This window comes from Netta rufina (assembly GCF_964035555.1).
Source record: "Netta rufina genome assembly, chromosome: Z".
Lineage (NCBI taxonomy): Eukaryota > Metazoa > Chordata > Aves > Anseriformes > Anatidae > Netta > Netta rufina.
In genome coordinates this window covers 73,581,687-73,603,096 of record NC_140126.1, presented here as the reverse complement: position 1 = coordinate 73,603,096, position 21,410 = coordinate 73,581,687, and positions in this window count along the sequence as shown.

Sequence of the window (21,410 nt, the reverse complement as noted above, 5' to 3'; positions counted from 1 at the left end):
AACTTAACAGTGACAATCCTGACCCAGTGGGGGTTTCAGCTTGAAACCAGGTTGCAAGTTACCTTTAAAAAAACACTTGGGAATCAGCCATCTAAGACTGTGGTATTCAGAAATTCATGGTGTGAGAGCTGGCAGTCAATATATTTTCATTGAGGCCAAAAGCAAAAGAAGTGAAAAAGATATAAAATTTAGCATGATGAACAAGTATTAGAAACAAAGCAAGTAAGAAGTGTAAGACATACTTGTAGCCCAGCTCCTCTCATAATTTAATCATGGCCACAATTTGAGCCGGCTCTAACAACAAAGCCATGAGCTGCCCCAGGCTCCAGCAGAGGATAAAATCTGAACCTCCTTCTTCCTTGCCACTGGGGACCAGTTTTCATTAGGCTTTTAGGCAAAATAGGCATGTGACTTTGCCAGTCAGTCAACTCCAACTATCTCAATATATATATGTGATTAATCTGGCAAAAATGCTGTTTTAAACCCTACTAGTCTTCCATAAGGCCTTTGTCATCCAGACAAAGGCAGTTCCTTATCAATTCACTACCAGAAAGAGACTGCAGTTAAGTCACAACTGAAAGGAAGGTCTTAAGAGATTGGTGTACATTTGTGCTTTTATTTAGACACCTTGTTCTGTGCCTTACTAGTTCCTTTGTGAATTTATCCCTTAATAAACTGCTCTGAACATTTGTCACCTTTGAACATGCACGTACACTTCTTAATTACTTATGTTCCTTTGGGACCTGTTCATTAGCTCTGGATAGAAAGTTATGAAATAAAAAGAATATGCAAAATTGGTTTCCTCATACATCACGCACAGTTCAGTGTCACGGACCTACAAACAATTCCTGTGGAAAAAAAAATAAAAATTAAAATAAATCAAATGGCAGTGAATTTGAGCAGAGCAAGAGAAATAATTTAGAGATTTTGAAGTGATGCACTTTGAAGATCAAAGAGACATCCCTTTACAGTTTTTAATATAAGCAGCACAAAAAATGTTAATTTCTTTTCAAAAAGTTGTTTTAAAATTATTATGCAAAGCTCTACCTGTGCAGGAAGTCTTTTTTATTTTCTTCTAGAAATAATAAAATATATTTTTAACCTTTTTTCGTTCCCCCCCCCCTTTTTTTTTTCTTCTTTAAAAAACAAACAAACAAACAAATAATTTGAGCAAAGGGAAAAGAAACTCTGCAGATAGCTAGGTGAAATTTAATATTTTCATTCTTATCTTTGAAATCATTGCCACATGACACCAGATGTATCTATTTCACTCAATAAGAAATGTTCCCAAAGTTTGTTTAGCTTTAGCACTTTAGAGGGATGATATTTTATAATAGAGACAGCCATTAGCATTGCATTGTGTGCAAAACAGCAGCAACAGCAACAAAAACCACTGCACATGTTTCATGTTCAATTTAATGGGTACTACCAGGAAAGAAATCAATAATTTCAAAATAAATAAAAAAATACTTCAAAATAAATAAATAAATATTTTGTTATGGAAGCTATATGCAAAGATGTTAACTACTACTGTTTTCAAAACCACTGCATAGCCTCACTAACTGACTTAATTAAACTTCCCTTTTGAAACTTATAATCTCCACTCCAAATAGTATAGATTACTACAAGTTTATCCAGACCACAAGCTAAGTTAGTTATTGTGTCATTAGAGATCTTACCAATTTTCTCAGTTTTGGGGCACTGGCTCTGATGCAGGTGAGAGACAGACCCAATGGTGTATGGCTGGCCTTTCTGAGGTCCTTCCTTTTACTCTCACAGTTTCCTCTTTTCTGCCCTAGGACATCTCATCTGCTGTGCAGGGGCACTTCAGGGACAAGCAGACTTCTCTTGCAGCTCAGAGCAGAGTCAGGTGTTCGCTCTGCCTTGTCCTCTGAGTCGTTGGGATGTGTTGGTTCAAGGCTGGAGGCATGGTTACCTTCCCCTTACTCCAAAGGGAGCTCAGGGCAGAGCCTGTGGATGCTGGCAGCAATGGAGGGGAGGTGTTCCTGGCCCAAGGGCTGGGGTGCATGAGCCCCCTGTGAGGGTGGGGACAGGAGGCCGGGTGAGGTTCAGCTCCTGGGACAAGAAGAGCCACCAGCCCCTGGGCTTCGATCCCACCAGCAGAAACTGGAAATGACTTCCACCAAACGCTTCCTCAAGGGAACTCTGGTTTTAGCAAAGGTGGTGATCACTGGAAACCATGTCCCAGTGTGATCTGGGTATGTTAGAAGCACTTGGTGGGTGACCGTGAGCTGTGCTGAGGCCTGGCATGGATGCACTTGCAGTTGCAAAAGGGGTAGAGCAATGCTGCTCATGGATGTGGCCAGCGTTTCTCAATGTGTATTCAGCTCCAAGAAATGGCATTGCCATCAACACGCTCTGCCTTCTGGTCTCTCCCAAGCCTTTTCAGGCATGTTTGCAGGGACATTGTTGTTGGGGAGAGATCTGCTGCTTGTTTCTCCCTTAAGTTTCTTTCCAAAACCAGAGCCTGCCACCAGGAACAACAAGCCCAGTGCTTGTTCAGACCTGGCAGCCAAAGCAATGGAGACTGAAAGATGTCACCACCTGTTTTGATGGTGGTGTAGGAATGGCCTCTGAAGAAAAGCCAGCAAGGCAAAAGCAAAGAAGAGAGAGGTGAAAGAAAGTCAACCAAAAACTGTTCCATACAAGGCAGTCAGCCCCTTCTGGCAGGGCAAATGATCTAGCTGCTCTGGTGGCCTCCCTTGATTCCGCGTTTTTCAACATACCTCGGGGCCTGAGGTGAGACACAGGGCTCTGCCTTGGTGTAGCAGTGGCCTTGTGCATCTCTGTGTGCCTGTACAGAGTGCCACAAGGCTGGCCCTCCACTGGCATAAATCAGAAGGTGAGTGATCCTTTTCTAACAATCAGAAATCAGGTCATGTTGGAAGACATCCATCACTTTGAGGAGCACATTTACAGTATTACTGACAATCAGGACCAGTATTCATCAGCTGCAATTTCCCTAACTTATGCCTGGAGAAGTGACTGAGAGGTGACTTCATGGGAGCCTACAGTTTCCTCATAAAGGTAGCCAATGCTTACAAACTGAGCTCTTCTCTCTGGTGACCAGCAACAGAATGTGAATTAACAACGTGAAGCTGCATCAGGGGAGGTTCAGTTGGGTATCAAAAAAATGTTCTTCACTGAGAGGGAGGTTGGGCACTTGGACAACCTCTGCACGGAAGTGGTCACAGTACCAGCATTCCAGAGCTCAAGAATTGTTTGGACAACCCTCTCAGATATATGTTTTCCTTTTGGGTGGTGTTTTGTGGAGACAGGATTTTAACTCAGTGATCCTTGTTGTCGATTCCAGTTCAGGATACTGTATGATTCTATGATTCTATTTTATTTTATTTTATTTTATTTTATTTTATTTTATTTTATTTTATTTTATTTTATTTTATTTTATTTTATTTTATTTTATTTACTTATTTTGGAGTCCTCATTATTTCATAGACCTTGATTTCCCTCTCCCAGTGTCTCCTAGTTACTATGCTAGCTGGAACAAACCAATTTGTTTTGTTGCTAGCAATGCACAATTATCTTCCGTGGGCATGCATGTGAACATAGTGAAGCTACAAAAAGACTGGCAAATGAACCGTTTTTTGATAATGAGATATATTGAAAGCTGGTACATTGGCTGCATTACAGATATGTTAATCAGAAAGCTTGAGCTGAACTTCATCAAGGTGTGTGGTAGGTCCTTCCTGAAAGATCATTTCTTTCTGTGCTAAGTACGATACTTTGCTAATTGTGATTTCCTGTGAGCAACATTTAAGACACCTTGAAAAGATTTTTGTTTACCTTACACTATTCTTTTTGGCACCGTTCAGGCCGTTGTCATAATTTAGCCTCTCAACCTGCCATTACAAAAGCAATGAAAGAATCATAGAATGGCTTGGGTTGGAAAGAACCAGAAAGATCACCTAGTTCCATGCCATGTCCAGTGTTACCACACACTAAATCAGGTTGTCTTAGGCCTTGTCCAGACAGATCTTGAACACCTCCATGGATAGGGCATCCATAACTTCTCTAGGCAACCTGTGCAAGTGCCTCACCATCCTCTGAGTAAAGAATTTCCTCATAACATCTAATCTAAATCTCTTCTCTTTTAGTTTAAAATAATTCTCCCTTGTTCTGTCTTTGTGTGCCCATGTAAAAGGTTTTTTCCATCTATTTTTTATAAGTCCTCTGCAATACTGAGGCCACAATGAAGTCTTCTGGGAGCCTTTTCTTCTCCAGCCTGATCAACTCAAATCTCTAAATCTCTCAGTCTTTCTTCATAGGAGAGGTGCTCCAGCCCTCTGATCAATTTTGTGGCCCTCCTCTGGAGACTGTTCTAACAGGTGTTGTGCCAAAGACCCTAGACCTGGACTCAGTACTCCAAGAGGAGTCTCATGAGGGCAGAGTAGAGGGGGATAATCACTTCCTTCGACCTACTGACCACTTCTCTGCTGATGCAGCTCAGGATGCAGTTTGCCTTCTGGGCTTCCAGCACACACTGCTGGTTCATGTCAAGCTTTTAATCCACCAGAACCCCCAAGTCCTTCTCTGTAGGGCTGCTCTCCATGAGTTATTCTCCCAGTCTGGATTCATGTCTGGGATTGTTCCAACCAGGTGCAGCACTTTGCACTTAGACTTGTTCAACCTCATTTGGTTCACATTGGCCCACTTATCTAGCTTGTCTCAGGTTTGTATGGCATCCCTTCCTTCTTTTGTAACAGCAGCAGCAGCAGACTTGGTGTCACTGGCAAGCTTGCTGAGGGTACACTGAATTTTAGTGTCTATGTCATTGATAAACAATGACATATACTAAACAATGCCCAATCCAAGACAGACCTCTGAGGGACATGACTTGTCACTGTCCTGTACCTGGACATAGAGCCATTGACTGCAATTCTCTGGCTGAGTCCATCCAGACAATTCCTTATCCATCCTTCAAATCCATCTTTTTCCAATTTGCAGATAAAAATGTCATACGGGACCACATCAAAGGCTACCAAAGTCTGATCAATGTCACCTACCAGTCACCTACCAGTCAAGGTAGGTGACATTGATCAGACTTCCCTTTTTTACTGATGCAGTCACTCCATCATAGAAGGACACCAGACTGGTCATTGATTTGCCTGGTTAAGTAGTACTGGATGTCTCTGATCACCTCCTTATCTTATGTATGAAATTTGTCTTCAGTAATCTAGAAGAATAGCTGTGAAAGACTGTGATAGATTTCCCTTGAAGTCTGAAAGCTAAAACTGTAATTCTTTTCCGTAATCTTCGCTGGAGGTACTATGGAACTTTTCCAAGGATTTTCATGAATTAGCAGGAACACCGAGACTTATAGTATGGTCTTTTTCTGAGTTTGTCATTCTTTCATTGCCAATCCACAGAGAAGTGACCCTGTCATTTTGTGCGCAGACCAAGAGCTTCTGTTTTATATACAATGATGTAATTCGGTAGCAAAAAGGAAAACAGTGATGCATGTGGACATGTAATGAACTTTCTCTCTGACTAGTCAGTTTTAACATTTTGTCTTCATACACTGAGTGAAAAGAAGTGCAGATAAACTTATTTCTATCACCTGAAAGAAATTAGACAGGTCGTGACAGTTAAAAAAACAGATTATTAGAATTGTTCTGAGTATGAAAAAGATGAGGTAGGAAAAATACAGGAATAGGCTGACTCCAGTGAAACTTTGAAAAAAAGTTTTAGTTCTTTTTAACATGAAAACTGTCAATCTTGCCTTCAGTCTTGCAGATGGACTGAATGTCCACCAGAGATTCCTCCTTATTCATGATCCCACAATCTTACGTTCTCTATTTGGCTTCTTCTTTCTCCCATGAGTGAGGCCACCAGCCAGTCCCAAATGTTCTCGCTATCCAAGAGCAATGCAAGACTTCCCTGGCCTGCTACAGGGTGCAGACACTCCTTGCTGCAGAGCCAGCAGTCACAGCACTTCCTTGTCAAGCCAATTGATCATGCCACCCAGGGACAGCCAAAATATCTTGTTTGTGCTATCCAATAGGTGGAGCATATTCTCTTGTGTCTTGCATAGCTTTTTCAGAACAGTCAAGCACTGAAGCTAGGTGTATGTCTACTGAGACACACCAGCTTAGGTGATTTTCTGGCTTGGAAAACCAAGATATGTGCAGAACTCCACAAATGATTACCCTTTGAGTCAGAAACGTACACTGTTGCATGAGCATCTATTTATTTATTTATTTTTATTAGACCTGAACATTAAACACATTTTCTGGAAATTGTCCTCCTATGCTAACATGATCTTGTTGCATATAAATCCCTTTTATGCATATGTATGTATGTTTTACATACACATGTATGTAAAACAAATGTATTGTTCTAAATATATATTTTAGACATGTTTATCATATTTTTCCTAAAAATTACACCACTTTCATTGTATACCATAGTGATCTAAACAGAATTCCTGCCAGGAGATGATAAAGGGCTTTTTTTTTTTTTTTTTTTTTTTTTTAACTTAATAAGGAAATAACTGTCCAAAGAACATGGAATTATGGATTTTGTCAAAATTTGTACCGCTCACCTAATGAGTTCAGGGGTGGAATACAAAACAATGTTATTTTTTGCCATCAGATATACAGAGAAAGTTTCTTCTTTCCTGTTTTCAACATTGACCTTCAAACAACCTCATATATAACCACAGGGAATTGTCATTAGTGACTGCACCTTAATCTTTCAAATATTCTAATTGTGATAAGCTTCAGCATTGTAAAACTCTTGAAGGACTTAATACAGCATTATTCCACTAACTGAATTAAAATCATACAATGAGCTACTTTAACCTCGGTAATCAAAGATGTATAAAGTTAAAATTGAAAATGAAGGGTAGGAGAGAATGTGAAAAGACCATTTGTACAAGAAAAAGAAAAAAGAAAAAAAAAAAAAAAGAAAGAAAAAAAAGGAAAAAAAAAAAAAAAAGAACAGTTTCTCTTTTCATTTTCATTTGGAATTATTCTACTCCATTTAGGTTTTAAATCAGACACTGGGTAGAGCTGCAAACTTGGCTGTCTGAAATACATTGAAAATATATATGTAAATACATTTAAATAAATAAAAATAACAGTAGACTGTAACTACACTCATGCAAAAGAGCTATTAAGATACACGACACTTCCAGCTTTCATAAACCATTGTTTGCATTGTCTGCATAACATTTTTGCACATGCACCCCTAAGAACAGATTTGGAACATAGCTTTGAAAAAAAGGATTTTCTATACTCCCAAACCTCATGTTTCCCCTCTGATAGTGGTATGAGAAACATCTCTAACTCTAGAGCTGTTATGGCTTGTTCACTCTGGAGTTGGCCTAAAAAGTCCATATTATTATTATTAATTATTATTATTATTAGTAGTAGTAGTAGTGAGGAAAAATGACATGACTTAGACTCTTAACTTATAAATACAACTAAGCATTTCCATTGGAGTGAAGGAAAGTGTGTCTGGATATCTTTTAGCTTCGAGCATTCCCATATTCCTACAAAAGCACTTGCACATGACAGCCTAATGTTACCATGGGTTATCAATACAGTGTGCCTTGCAGAGTCCCCATGTCCTGACCTTCCGGAACAGAGACTGCAGAAGTATCCAGGGGATTTCTTGCCATACCTGAGACGCAGCATACAACTCTGATGAACCAGTGTGCACCCAATCCCACAGTGTGGATACAGTTCTGAAAGCCATGACCCTGGTCCCAGATACATGGGAAGAAGTGGATGAGGAGCTGTACTTACTGCTGTAATTTTGGTCTGTCTACAAGGGTCTCCAAAGCGATGTTAGTTCAGAAAGTAGGAACAAAGAAAGGCAAGTCTGCTGGGCTGATAGTTATTTGTAATGATTGATAATAAAGTAAAACTTTCAAAGATCTGGTAAAAAAGAAACACTGGCGTGGTAAGATTAACACTGGCATGATAAGATTAAAAAACTCTAGGAAAGAAAGCAGAAAGGGAAAGATAGCAGCTCAGAAAAGTAGAGATTTGGCACATAAAAATCAACAACAGAAGCTGACTTTTCCTTCCTTGGGTGATGTTCTCTCCTGCACAGATTTACTGGTAGAGTGCACTGAGGGTGGTAAGTGAATTGTAGCTTTATGTAAAAGAAGTTAGTGGCAGTTATCTTCTCAAGACCTTTCTCAGATAAAACACTTTCCATCTCAGAAGTTACAACGTTCAATGTACCTATATAAAAACACACCTGCCTCCAGAAAATCTCTGTCAGCTTCATGTAGCTAATATTGTAACAAGATACAAAGCATTTGTGCTCTCTCCCTCCCTGCTTCTAGAGAAAAAAAGTAAATAAACCTACAAAAAGTATGCAGATAGTAAAGGATCTGAACTTGAGAAGAGCATATGTGGAAGTATAAAATGCAACAAGATTTCAGTCTGGAAAAGAAGTGACAAAACTGGGACATGGCAGCGGTAACAAAAATGATGAATGGCATAGGGTAGGTCACTAAGAAACAGCTATTCTGTATTTCTCATGCTATAGCAGCCAGGGGTATCAAATAAAATGAGCAAGCAGATGTTTGTTTGTTTCTTACTTTCTTTTTAAAGAAGTTCTCAAAATGCACAGTTAAATTGGGGAGTTCATTGCCATGGGATGTTGTGGATGCCAATGGTATTAATGTCTTCAGAAAGCAATTAATATTATATTAATAAGGAAAATATGCATTAAAAGACACAACAAAAAATTGCATCCCACTCTGGCTACATAATTACCTTATCACAAACTCTTGAAAGGGACAAAGATGTATGTGGAAAAAAATACAATCTGTACTTACCCTTTCCAATGTAGCCATACTCAGTTTTTCATATTCTGTTTACATATTTTTAAATATGTCTTATGTTATCAGAAAATTAGACATTTTCCTGTTGAATTTTACTTGGACAACCAACTTCGGAAATATTATTTAATATATATATATTTATTGGTTTATTGACATGGATTTATTGACAAATATCTATCAATTCAGTGAAAAAGCTTCTTCATATCAGGAAGTAGCACTAAAATTATATTGATCAAAATTAAAAAAAAAGAAAAGTATTGCCTTTCTATAGATATTCCGAGTGGCTCTCAACTGTACTTGTTTTTGACAATCCAAAATTTAAGTGATGGAAAGAGAAAAATTCACAGGTGAAACAAAGGTAAGTATTTTTAATCTGTTTCACTGTATCTTTTCTGTCTCTGAGAGGGGAAATATTGAACAATTGATAAAGAAAAAGTTTGTTAGAATTCTAGATCTAGAAGTAGCTAACATTGTTTTCTATATGATTAAAGTACAAAACTTATTGCTTCTAAAGTATGTTGCTGTATGATATATAAGGTATAATGCACATTTTCATTGTGTTAAAAAGGTGGTCATATAGTGAAGCATAGGATGAAAGTCTGGGGGAATTATGAAATATTTTCTCTCTCTCCACTCTTCAGATGTGGAATAAGAGCTAGAAATTTTCCTAAATTTCTTCATGAATAACAGTATGCACTCCTTTCAGTTCCCTCTCCTCTCCATAGATGATCCAAGTTGCTCTTTTCTCACCAGCTGACACAACCCTTGTCCAGTCCAAGTATTGACCTGACCTTCCCATTCAAATTATGCTGTCCTGTCAGGAGAGATGGAAATGGGACAAAATGTCGTTGAAAAGTCTGTGTGTACATCCTAGGCTGATCATTTAAAATGTGACATAATATTGTTTTTATACCTTATAGAGTCACTCATGAGCTAGCAGAGAACTGGCATGACAATTGTCTTTATCCTATTCAATTTGTGTAATGAATAACATTTTTTATTATAATATATTCAGTCATGTAAAACTATAATGTACTTAATTCATTTTTTTTAAGGGTTATACTTCCTTTCCATTTGAATTGTGCCAATATTCAAGATGATGATTTTCTCTTCAATAATGTTGTTTATATCTTGCATCCTTGTTACCTATTCTCTTCCCTTGCAGTTGCTATTATAGTCATTAAAATCTGTAGCATGAATTATACTAAATGGATCTACATACAGGGTGTTATATACAACAGCATAATTGGCTACTGAAGAGAAAAAGAACCTGACAATAATGGTTTGCTTTTTCACCCTGGTGACCCTAGTTACGTGTGATATATCCATGCTTAGAGCTGGGAAGCTTACTGGATGCACATGCTTAATCTGAGTGGAGAGTGTAGATTAAATTAGACAGTTGAGCTGGTACTTATACGTGCAAAATTGTACATATTAAGTCAGTCAATCTGAGTATATAATGCCTTCTTTGCTTCAGTCTTCACTGATAAGGCTAGACCACACTCACTACCAAGCCTGGAAACAAGAGAAACCCTGGAGAAAGGAAGATTTTCCCCTGGTGGAAGAGTGCTGGGTTGGAGGTTATTTAGGCAAGCTAGACATGCAGAGATCTATGGGTCCTGATGGGATGCACTCGAGCATTTTCTCATAAAGCGTATAAAGTTTAAATTCTCATTACCATTTTTTCCCGGTGTTTATCAACAAAAATGTGAAAAAATGACACTATATGAAGCAATTTCCACTGTGTGGAATCCTTTTGGTTATTTATATATGTGTATATATATATAAATATATATATATATATAAATATACATATATAAAGTATTAAGGCATTAAAGTATTATTACAGCATTATAGGCATTAAAGTCATATTTTTATTTTTATTTTATTTTTTTTTTTACTGAATTTAATGCCTCTTTTCAAAGAAAGTAAAGCTGAAAGGCTGAAGGTGAGTTTTTCACATATTTTAAATTCTTACTTGTAATTAAAAAAAAAAAAAAAGGCAAAAAAACAAACAAAACAAAAAAGAAAACATACAAACAAAAAAAAAAAACACCAAACTGAACCATAAAACAGATGGAGAACATCTATTAAAAATGGTTGTTTCATATTAGAACTCTTTCTAATTTATCACAAAATGAGATTAGGGTTGGAAAAGAAGACAGAGTATGAAAAAAGTCCTATTCCAATTGCTACTGTAACTGTGAGGGGGCCTTACCTTGTAACCCATTGACCTCAGAGGTAGTGGACATTTAAGAGGAAAAGCAGCTGTTGTTAAAAGAATACGGATGTTATTCATATATTGGAGAGAATGTAGCAATCGCTTTAAGCTGTTGGAAAAAAAAAAAAAAAAAAAAAAAAAAAAAAAAGCAGAAATGAATTATGTCTCACTAATTAAAAAGTATCTGGCCATACATTGAATGTATTTTTGCAGTAATAATGGCCACAAGATAGAGCACAGGAAGTTCTGCACCAACATGAGAAAGAACTTCTTCACGGTGAGGGTGACGGGGCACTGGAACAGGCTGCTCAGGGAAGTTGTGGAGTCCTCTGAAGATATTCAAGGCCTGTCTGGACACCTACCTCAGCAGCCTGCTCTGAGGAACCTGCTTTGGCAGGGGGGTTGGACCCAATGATCTTTTGAGGTTCCTTCCAACCCCTACAGTTCTGTGATTCTGTGATTCCATGATTATGTCAGGTTTAAGGACAATTTAGAAAAAAAGCACGTATAACATGGAGAAGCTATAAAATCCATGTCAGACAAATATATTTATGTTAATCTTAAAATACTTTGTGCCAAATGAATCCAGGAATCCAGATTTTTTGATACTGAAGAACATAGTGATTGCTCCATTTTTTTTAATTATTATTATTTTATTTTTATTTATGAGTGACACAATGACTTTGTTGTATTCCATACCTTACTGATGAGGACACAGAAAACAAGGGATTTCACTGAAATGAGTATGTACAGATGTGGTTAGTGGGAAAGACACCAGAACTTTTTTTACAAGAAGTAATTCTTAAAATAGTATTTTGGTTAATATTTTCTTCAAACAAAGCTTTAAGATTTCTAGGTATTGTGACTGGTCAAAAGTCAGGTAGATGGAATTAACTTTGTTTTAAATAGAAGTTGTTGACTAGACAAGTTGATTTCAGAATAAAATGAAAGTTTTAAAACTCAGATACTTGGATAAAAAATAGTTCATTTTTCAGTAATTGTCTATACAGGTAGTCTGTAGTGTTTGTGAGGAAGATATATAATTTTATATATCACAAAACTGAACTTTTAATAAATGTAAATTCAAGTCAACTGAAACACTCTCCAAAGTCTTGCTGGCAGCAACTATCTAACAAAGCAAATACAATGGTAGATAGTATTGTCTGCAATTCCTGCCTTTGTTATTTTGTTAGAAATTGTTAGAAATTGGATACATCTCTACATTTTTTATATTTTTTTCTAGATTTTTGATCAGTATTTTTCAACTCCTAGACAATTATGTCTTTGTGGTTTTCCTATCAAAAATAACAAGGGTCTAATTTGAACGTTACACATTAAAACGCACACAGTTCATAAACTGCCTATTAGTATGATAATTGCAGTCCCCTGTACTCTTAGGCTGGGAAAGAACAGCTATTATTAGATACAAATCTAATGGTAGAATCACATAATACATACTAACTACCATACAAAAATACGTTATCTTACATTAATTACCTGAATTACTCTGAAAAGGTTCAGAGACTTTCTTTCTCCCCTGAAAACATGACACAGGCACAAAGACTTTTTTTTATTATTATTTATTTATTTATTTATTTATTCAGTAGGAAAAACCTTAAATGTGTTAAACAGGTTGTGTCAAAACAGAACATAAGCCTCAGGGGTTATTATCTTCTTTCATGCCCAATGCAAGAGCTATTAAAAGGCCACACTTACAAGGTATTACTCACATGTTCTCTATTCCTCTGTGAGGAACATTATGAATTAATTTTAAATGTTTAGTGGAAGGTCCTCAGGCACAAATATTCCTTCAGGTACTTGTCTCAAAACCTCAAGTAGAGTTCTGTGTAACACCACAGAGTGAGATTTCAATAGTAAGGAACCTCTCCCCGAGGCTGAAATATGATTTTCCCACTCTTTCTCAGCTTCTTCCACAGCTTTATTGCACTTTAGAGGCTTGGAGGATTGGTGAAGGGAGGATCCCTCTAGGTGATTTTTCCTGAAGTGCTGCACTGGGAATTCTGCTGCTTATTAGCAGATGGTGAATGACATACCGTGACCCTCCCAACCTAAATTTGGCCTGATCTGTTCAACAGATGCACTGCACACCAGTCCATGAATGTCCAAAGGTTAACATTCCTTCTTGTCCCATGCTTAAAACTATCCTTTTCATTTTGGAGCTAATGCTATGGGAGGGAATAATTGCATTGCAGGTGAAACTGGGGAAAAAAAAAAAAAAAAGTCCTAAAAAAAATCCTCAGTTGTAAAAGCCAATGACATAGTAAATTGTTGTTTAGCTGGAAAGAGTGGCAGAGATTGTGTATGCACAGTAGAGAAAGTCTTCAGGATCTAGAGGAAGCAGTGAGATTCTGAAAAGCACAGTGAGCGAATGAAGTGCAGATGATACTTTATGCAAACATGCTGCAATACTATTAAAATATTAAAATGCATCATTTTAATATTTGTAGACACTATGCTTCCAGGTATGGTGAACCTCAGGTCTTCTCAGAAATATTTGTTTCTATATTAGACTGTTCAAATGAGTAAATATTTTCTAACACGGAAAATATATTTGTAAATTGTCCACCAGGAAAAAAAAAAAAAAAAAAAAAGCCTCCTTCACAAGGTAAATCAAATCAGCATATTATTAAATACAGGATCCTATTGCCTCATACATGAAATATAGTTGAAATACAGTTAATTATTGCTACGCTGTCTTGATTTTATGGAAATGTATGACATTAGTACTGATGATTTATTTGTAGAATTGGAGCATTAAAACTTGTGTCTGTAAAGATCAAGGTTTAGTTTAGCCAATCTCAGCCTCATGCAGTTCAACTTAGATGACAATGCAAGAATTTAGGGAAAGTCATCTTCCTTTCCATTTTCAATATCCTTGCTACCTTGGAAAATGCTTTAAAGGAACATGCTTTCTTACCCTAAGTATCATTTGTGGGCTTATCTTCAAAACTGCCTTTTCTCCTGGTGGTAAATCCATGTGTTGGATTCTGTAACACTTTAAATATGAATATATAAGCCTGCACTGCAAGAATGACAGCAAGAAGTCACCCAGTATGAGTGTCCAGAAAATTTGGCATTACATATCCGTATTCACATTATTTTAGGTGCTGTTGAATAAATATAATATCTTTCTACCAATTGCCTTCAACAAATTCAAATGATCAATGTGTGTACTCCTGACACGCCTGTGAAAGTTTTCTTTTAAATTTTTAATACAGAGAATATATAATTATTGTTATAAAGGTATAGTTTATATTTCCTATTCTTTTTTTTTTTCAGTAAAAAAATAGAAAAAAATGAACAAGCAAAATAATCAGAACAAAAGAAAAGAGTACTGAATGAATAAATAAATAAATAAATAAATAGACAATAACAAAAAAAAAAAAAAAAAAAAAAAAAAACACAAAGAAGGCTTCCCTTTCCAGAGGACATAATAGTCTTGTCATTATCAGGCTTGTCAGCTCTGATAATGTTTTTAAATCTTTCCTGAGATTCCTAAACTTTATGAATTTAAGAAAACAAATTGTTAACCCTCTAGAAAGTCTGTATATCTATCTATATCTATGTATCTATAGATGTCCTTTACAAAGATTCATGGTCATTTACAGAATGATCAAATGGCGCTCATTTGAGCATGACCTGCAGAACTCAGTCATGTCTATAGCAAATGTGGTTCTGGGCTGAGAGTCTGTCAGATTGTGGAGCATATGGAGCTGTCTGGATTTATTTCATATTATGCAGGGCAGCTGAAGACCTGAATTCTGCAAATATTCTGCTTGTTTATGAAATTAAAGACTGAAGGCATATTCATGAGTTTGACTGCAAACAGTTATTTACCAGCCTGCCCAAGTTCTCAACTAACAGAATGCAATTAGAAGCAATTTATCTTCAACAGCAACCCTCAGATAATATATTCAGCCACTTGGCTGAGTTTGTTGGCAAGGGCACTCTGCTAGGTTAACAACAAATATATAGACCAGTGTTGGTATGGAAGACTCACACAGACTGTCTGCAGCCCACTGCATAGACACACTCAAGAGGACAAATGTCCTCTTGAACAAAGAACAAAGGCAATGAATTTGTTCCAAAAAATAATTACTGATTATAATTCTGCAGCCATGTAACAGGTCAAACTACAGGATAGCAATCCTTTGTGACCTTCAAAATATGAATTAAATTACCACTTAGAAATACTGCATCTTTGATGGAAATTCTCCCATGAGGGAGAGTTAAAAGAAGGACGTAGCCTTCCGCTATGGGACCAGAATGTCACTTTAGTTCTTCGTTAACGAATTCTTGTAGCAAAAGTCAGAGACAAAATGAGAGAAAGATGTTTAAATGCATGGAAATGCAAGGGCATTAAGAAGATCATTTCCAGCTTTATTTTTGTTGGATTTAACTCTGTACAATAACTTGCAGAGCCAGCTACCTGATCTCACTACATCTTAGCCAAACACTTAACTCAGACTTTTGATGAATACCTGACTTCTCAGTCTGAACTGCTGACTTGACTTTGAATGAAGTATGAAATGGTTACACTTTTACTTATGCAAATTACATTTGACTTTGGTTTGTACCAAACTCTCACTTTTGCCAGAAAAGCCAAAGCTCAGATCCATAAGTGTCTGTAGTAGCAATTTAAAGTAATGTTTCTCTGGCTTTTTAGAAGGGAGCAGGACCTCAAAGTTTTAAGGAGCCTTGAAAAAGGGTGTCTGTTCACATACTACAGCTCTAGTGTAGTATCTTTATAAGCCAATTTACAGATTAATTTTACAAGCAAGAATTTCCCTAGTTATTATATTGCATACAATAACTGAAACACATCAGATTTTTATAGTAAACAGAATTGCCTGCAGTCCTGATGAGCAAAAATATATCTGTTCTGTGTAACAATCCTCTGCTATAAATAGAATATTTTAGTTGTACACATTTCAGAATTACCATTCTCTTGTTAATCTTTTGTCACCATGGTTTTTAAAGTAAATGAAAACCTGGGGGCCAGATTTGTCAGAGTGAATAGCAACCAACAGCAATGCAAAGAATAGGATATAATAAAGTTCACACATATTTATATAGGGATAATAAGAATAAATGAAATATTTGATTAAATACTAATTCAACCTGTAGAGTGCCTCACTCTATCCAAAAAGCATATCAGAAATGGATTTTCTTTCCATATACTCTCACAGACTCTCTTAAGAGAGACAGAAACCAGACAGTGCTAGGCTCAGATTGTAATTTTCTCTTGACTATTTGAATAAGCTTGGTACTAGAACAAATGTGGGTATGACAGTTTAAATATTTAAGTAATTTAATTTAATGGTATAAACATTAGCTTAAGTACTATTGGATACATATAAGAGGCAAAGAAGAGCAAGCTGAAAATCACTGTATTACTCATGCATGAAGAATGGTTCAGGGAAGGCAGGAGCAATACATTTTACGGATTTATTTTTTTCTTAACCATAAATCAAATATATAGTGGCCTTATCACATCCCCAAAACTGCCATACAAACTCCCCTAGACTACATAGGCTACTACTGCACAATGGCCCAAGATTCTTACCATGGCCCTGCTATGAAAATAAGCAGTTAAAGACCTGATGATACACATGGCTGCTGAGGTTTGTGTATCATGAGGTCTTCAACAGTCTACGTAGTTTACGGCTCATCTAAGCTATCAAAAATATCTGGCAAGATCAAATATCCATTAACGGAAAAGTACACATGTAGACATGCTTCACATATCATGAGATACAGAGGACTCTAATGCAGAAAGTATGACTTAAATAAATTTGTCAGAAATCTGGGGCAAATGGACAAGTCTAAATGTACTGGCTACTGGAAGCTGCTAAATTTCCTAAGAATTTTGAGACAAAAATGCAGGTTGGAAAGGTACTTAGAAAATGATAAAACGTACCAAGTGAAAGAAGTGACAAAAGTACTTTCCATTCTGCTTGTATGAGGATGAGTATCCTCTTTCATTTAATGTTTAAGTCATTATTTTTGGGTAGAAGTGAAAATTAAGCCAAGAGGTGTTATTTAGTGCAGACTCAAGCAACCCTATGTTCATGACACTGTCTTGTGACAGGTCCTTCCAGATAGTATATCTGGACACATACCTATCCTCTTCATGTTCCTCAGAGTGTCAGAGTCTATTGTTAGGCTCTCATCTATGTTTAAACAAGAGCCAGACTGAATTCAGTGTGTTTGAAATGTATATGAAAGCCAACATTTTCACACTTGCTTGTAGTAGCAAGTAGTCTGGTGAAATCAGGTTTCAAATGCAAAGTGTTTTATTTCAGAAAGGCTGATCCTCAGTGCTGTTTAACATACAGACACCCAGCACACTAAAGGAAAGGCTAAAACCAATCACAGAATCATAGAATCACAGAATGGTTTGGGTTGAAAGGAACCCTAAAGACCACCCAGTTCCACCCCCTCCTGCTATGGGCAGGGACACCTCCCACCAGACCAGGTTGCTCAAAGCCCCATCCAGCCTGGCCTTCCAGGGATGGGGCAGCCACAGTGTCTCTGGGCAGCTTCACCACCCTCTAAATGGAGAAAATCTTCCTAAATATAAAATCTTTCAGTTTAAAACTGTTATCCCTCTCCCTGTCACTATGCTCTGAGAGTCCCTCCCATCTTTCCTGTAGTCCTCCCACAATTTTGTCAGTTAAAGAGAACAAAACTTCCACTGTGCACTCAGTTATTCCAGTCCAAGAGCTATATTTCACTCTTCTGGAACATGTCTTTGGGCTCCATACTTTTTCTGAGTAATATGAAGATATTGAAGGCTTTTCTAAGAATATATGATGTGTGAAAACTCCAAGATCCTGGGCCTATCACTGTAGAAAAGAGAAATCTGCTGAAATTTGCTCTGATCCCATCTGGGCTACACACATAGGTTTCCTCGTCTTGGAAAACAGGCTACATTCCTGGGTTGTGGAGAAGTAAAACAGTTGCATGGCATCCAGGGTGGAATCAGGACATGGGATCTTGTGCCTGGCTGGGAATCAAGCCAAAGACACCACGATTTGGCTGTGTGAGGTGGGATTATGTGACTCAGAGACCATCACATGCATCTTCAGTGCCCTTGTCAGTTATGAATTTAGATGTTTGCCATCCTTGGGACCAGGCTGCACTGTACCTAAATTATTAATAATTTCTGCAATTATATCTGCCTGAAAAGTGGAGTCTTATAGTAAGCAATGGAGGAATTACTGACAGCACCAGACTATGTCCTGTGTGAAATGATCCATTCTTCACCAGTTCCCATCTTCAGCTTCAAGGAAAGCCCTGTTTAATTGGTTAAAAAGGAAAGCAATATTACAGAACTAATTGTATGTTTTCCACACAAATGTCTATTAAAGCTTACAATTATATAAACCATACTTGTAAACACTGTCTCTCCACTCTATTTCTGTTTTAATGCTGTTGATGCTACATTTTTAGTTTTATTTTTGTGCTTTTATATTCTCAATTCACACAATTGACTTTCTATGCTTTATTTTGTTTCTGAAAGCCTGGATAATTGTCTGTTCAAAGGGTGAAGACAAATTTCTGGGTTGTCTAATTATTCTTCTCAACCATCATAAAGTTTAACTCATTGTTAAGTGATGTAGTTAGATAAATGACTACAACCTCAAACTCTTCCTCCTCGTGTTATACCCACTAACAAGTGTCCTTACAGGAAACAGTAGTTAATTTCATGCAATTGGAAGTGCAGGTAGGGGACACAATGAGGGGGTATCACCCTCTATGTCAATTAGCAGCTGGAGTGAATGGAGCTCTTCCTGGGGATAGATAAGGAACTGACCAAGAGCTTGTGGGTCTGGATTAAGGACAGGGCAGGGTCAGGTGATGTTATAGTTATGAGCTGCAGACCACTAGAAGAACAAACAGATGAGGCCCTCCATAAACAGATAGAAGCAGCATCGTTTTCACAAGCCCTTGTCCTCATGGGGGACTTCAATCACCCTGACATCTGCTAGAAGGACAGCACAGCAGGGCATAGGCAATCCAGGAGGTTCCTGGAATGCCGTTATGACAATTTCCTTCTTGAATTGATAGAGGAAACAACAAGGAGAGGTGCTGTGCTGGACCTCATTCTCACCAAGGAGGCACGGATGTGTAATGTGAAGCTCAAGGGCAGCCTTGGCTGCAGCAACCATGAAATGGTGAAGTTTGGGATCCAGAGGACTACAAGGATGGAGGACAGCAAGCTCATTGTCCTGGACTTTGGGAGAGCAGACTTTACCCTCTTCAGGGATCTGCTTGGTAGAGTACCATGGGACACCCCACCCACTATCTTCCACTTTCTCCCCCAAAACGACACAGGGGAATGGAGAATGGGGGCTGCAGTCAGACCCTGATGCTTCGTCTTCGCTACTTCTTCATGGTCCCTCTCTGCCCTTGCTCCCTGTGGGGTCTCTCCCACAGGATGCCGTCCTTCCCGAACTGAGCCTGCGGGGGCTGCCCACAGGTAGCAGCTCTTCAGGAACTGCTCCCACATGGCTCCGTCCCACAGGGTCCATCCATCCCCCAGGAGCAAACTGCTCCAGCACGGGTCCCCCACGGGTGGGCAGCAGCTTCCCCCAGACCCCCTGCTCCTGCGGGGGCTCCTCTCCACGGGCTGCAGCTCCGGCCTGGGGCCTGCTCCTGCGGGGGCTCTCCATGGGCCGCAGCCTCCTCAAGGCCACATCCACCTGCTCCACTGGGGGCTCCTCCACCCATGGGGGGGCTGCAGCGTGGAGATCTGCTCCATGTGGGACCCATGGGCTGCAGGGGGACAGCCTGCTCCACCAGGGGCCTCTCCCTGCACAGGCTGCAGGGGAACTGCAGCTGCCTGCCTGGAGCACCTCCTGCCCTCCTGCTGCACTCACCTGGGGGCTGCAGGGCTGCTTCACACTCCTCACTCTCCCAGCTGCTGTTGTGCAGAAGTTATTTTTCTTCCGTCTGCTCTCCCAGAGGCCCAACCAGCACTGCTCATGGCCCAGCTCTGGCCCACAGCAGGTCCCTTTTGGAGCACCTGGAGCTGGCTCTTCTCTAACATGGGGCAGCTGCTGGGCTCCAAAAAGGCCAAACCTGCAGCCCCCTGCTACCAAAACCTTGACACGTAAACCCAATACAGGAGATCAGTAATGAGTGATATTCTTCAGGGGGTCAGTACTGGGGCTGATGCTGTTTAGCATCTTTGTTGGTGACATGGACTGAGAGCACCCTCAGCAAGTTTGCTGATGACGCTGAGCTGTGTGGTGCAGTTGACACACTGGAGGGAAAGAATGGATGCCATCCAGAGGGACGTGGTCAGGCCTAAGAGGTGGGCCTGTGTGAACCTCATGGAGTTCAACAAGGCCAAGTGCAAGGCCCTGCACCTGGGCTGGGGAAATCCCAAGACCAAATACAAGCTGAGGGGAGAATGAATTGAGAGCAGCCCTGAGGAGCAAGATGTGGGAGATTTGGTGGGTGAGAAGATTGACATGAGTCAGCAATGAGCATTTGCAGCCCAGAAAGCTACCCGTATCCTGGGCTGCACCAACAGCAGCGTGGTTAGCAGGGCGAGGGAGGGGATTGTTCCCCTCTGCTCTGCTCTCATGAGACCCCACCTGGAGCCTGTGCTCAGCTCTGGGGTCCCAGCACAAGAAGGACAGTGACCTGTTAGAGCAAGTCCAGAGGAGGGTCATGAAGATGATCAAGGTGCTGGAGTACCTATCATATGAAGACTGCCTGAGGGAGTTGGGGTTGTTCAGCCTGGAGAAGAAAAGGCTCTGCAGAGATCTTGTAACTACTTCCCAATACCTAAAGGAGGCCTACAGGAAATCTGGGGAGGGACTCTGTCAGGGAGTGAAGGGGTAGGACAAGGCGGAATGGTTTTAAATTTAAAAAGGTTAGACTTAGATAAGACACTAGGAAGGTGTTTTTCTGTTTGTTTGTTTGTTTTTTGTTTTGTTTTGTTTTCTTTTGTTTTGTTTTTCACTCTGAGGGTGGTGGGGCACTGGAACAGGTTGCCCAGAGAAGCTTCTATTGTTATTTGGTCAAACAATTTTTTATGTAAATATATGTCAAAGAGGCTTTCCTTAGTTTTAGAACAAGCAGGAGGCTTTCTGTTATTTTGCCTTTTCATTTCTTATAACATCACCAATTTAGACTAGATGGTGTATAAAAGACCTTGAGACCTGCAAAAACTGAATAGCCCTCTACTGACATTTACAGAAAATGTTAAATTACTGGGACGTTGTACATTGCAACAACTCTCAATTACTGATTTGTAGGAAAGCACACAGTACAGGAAAATCTGTATCGGAACTGCCTAAGGCCCTCTGA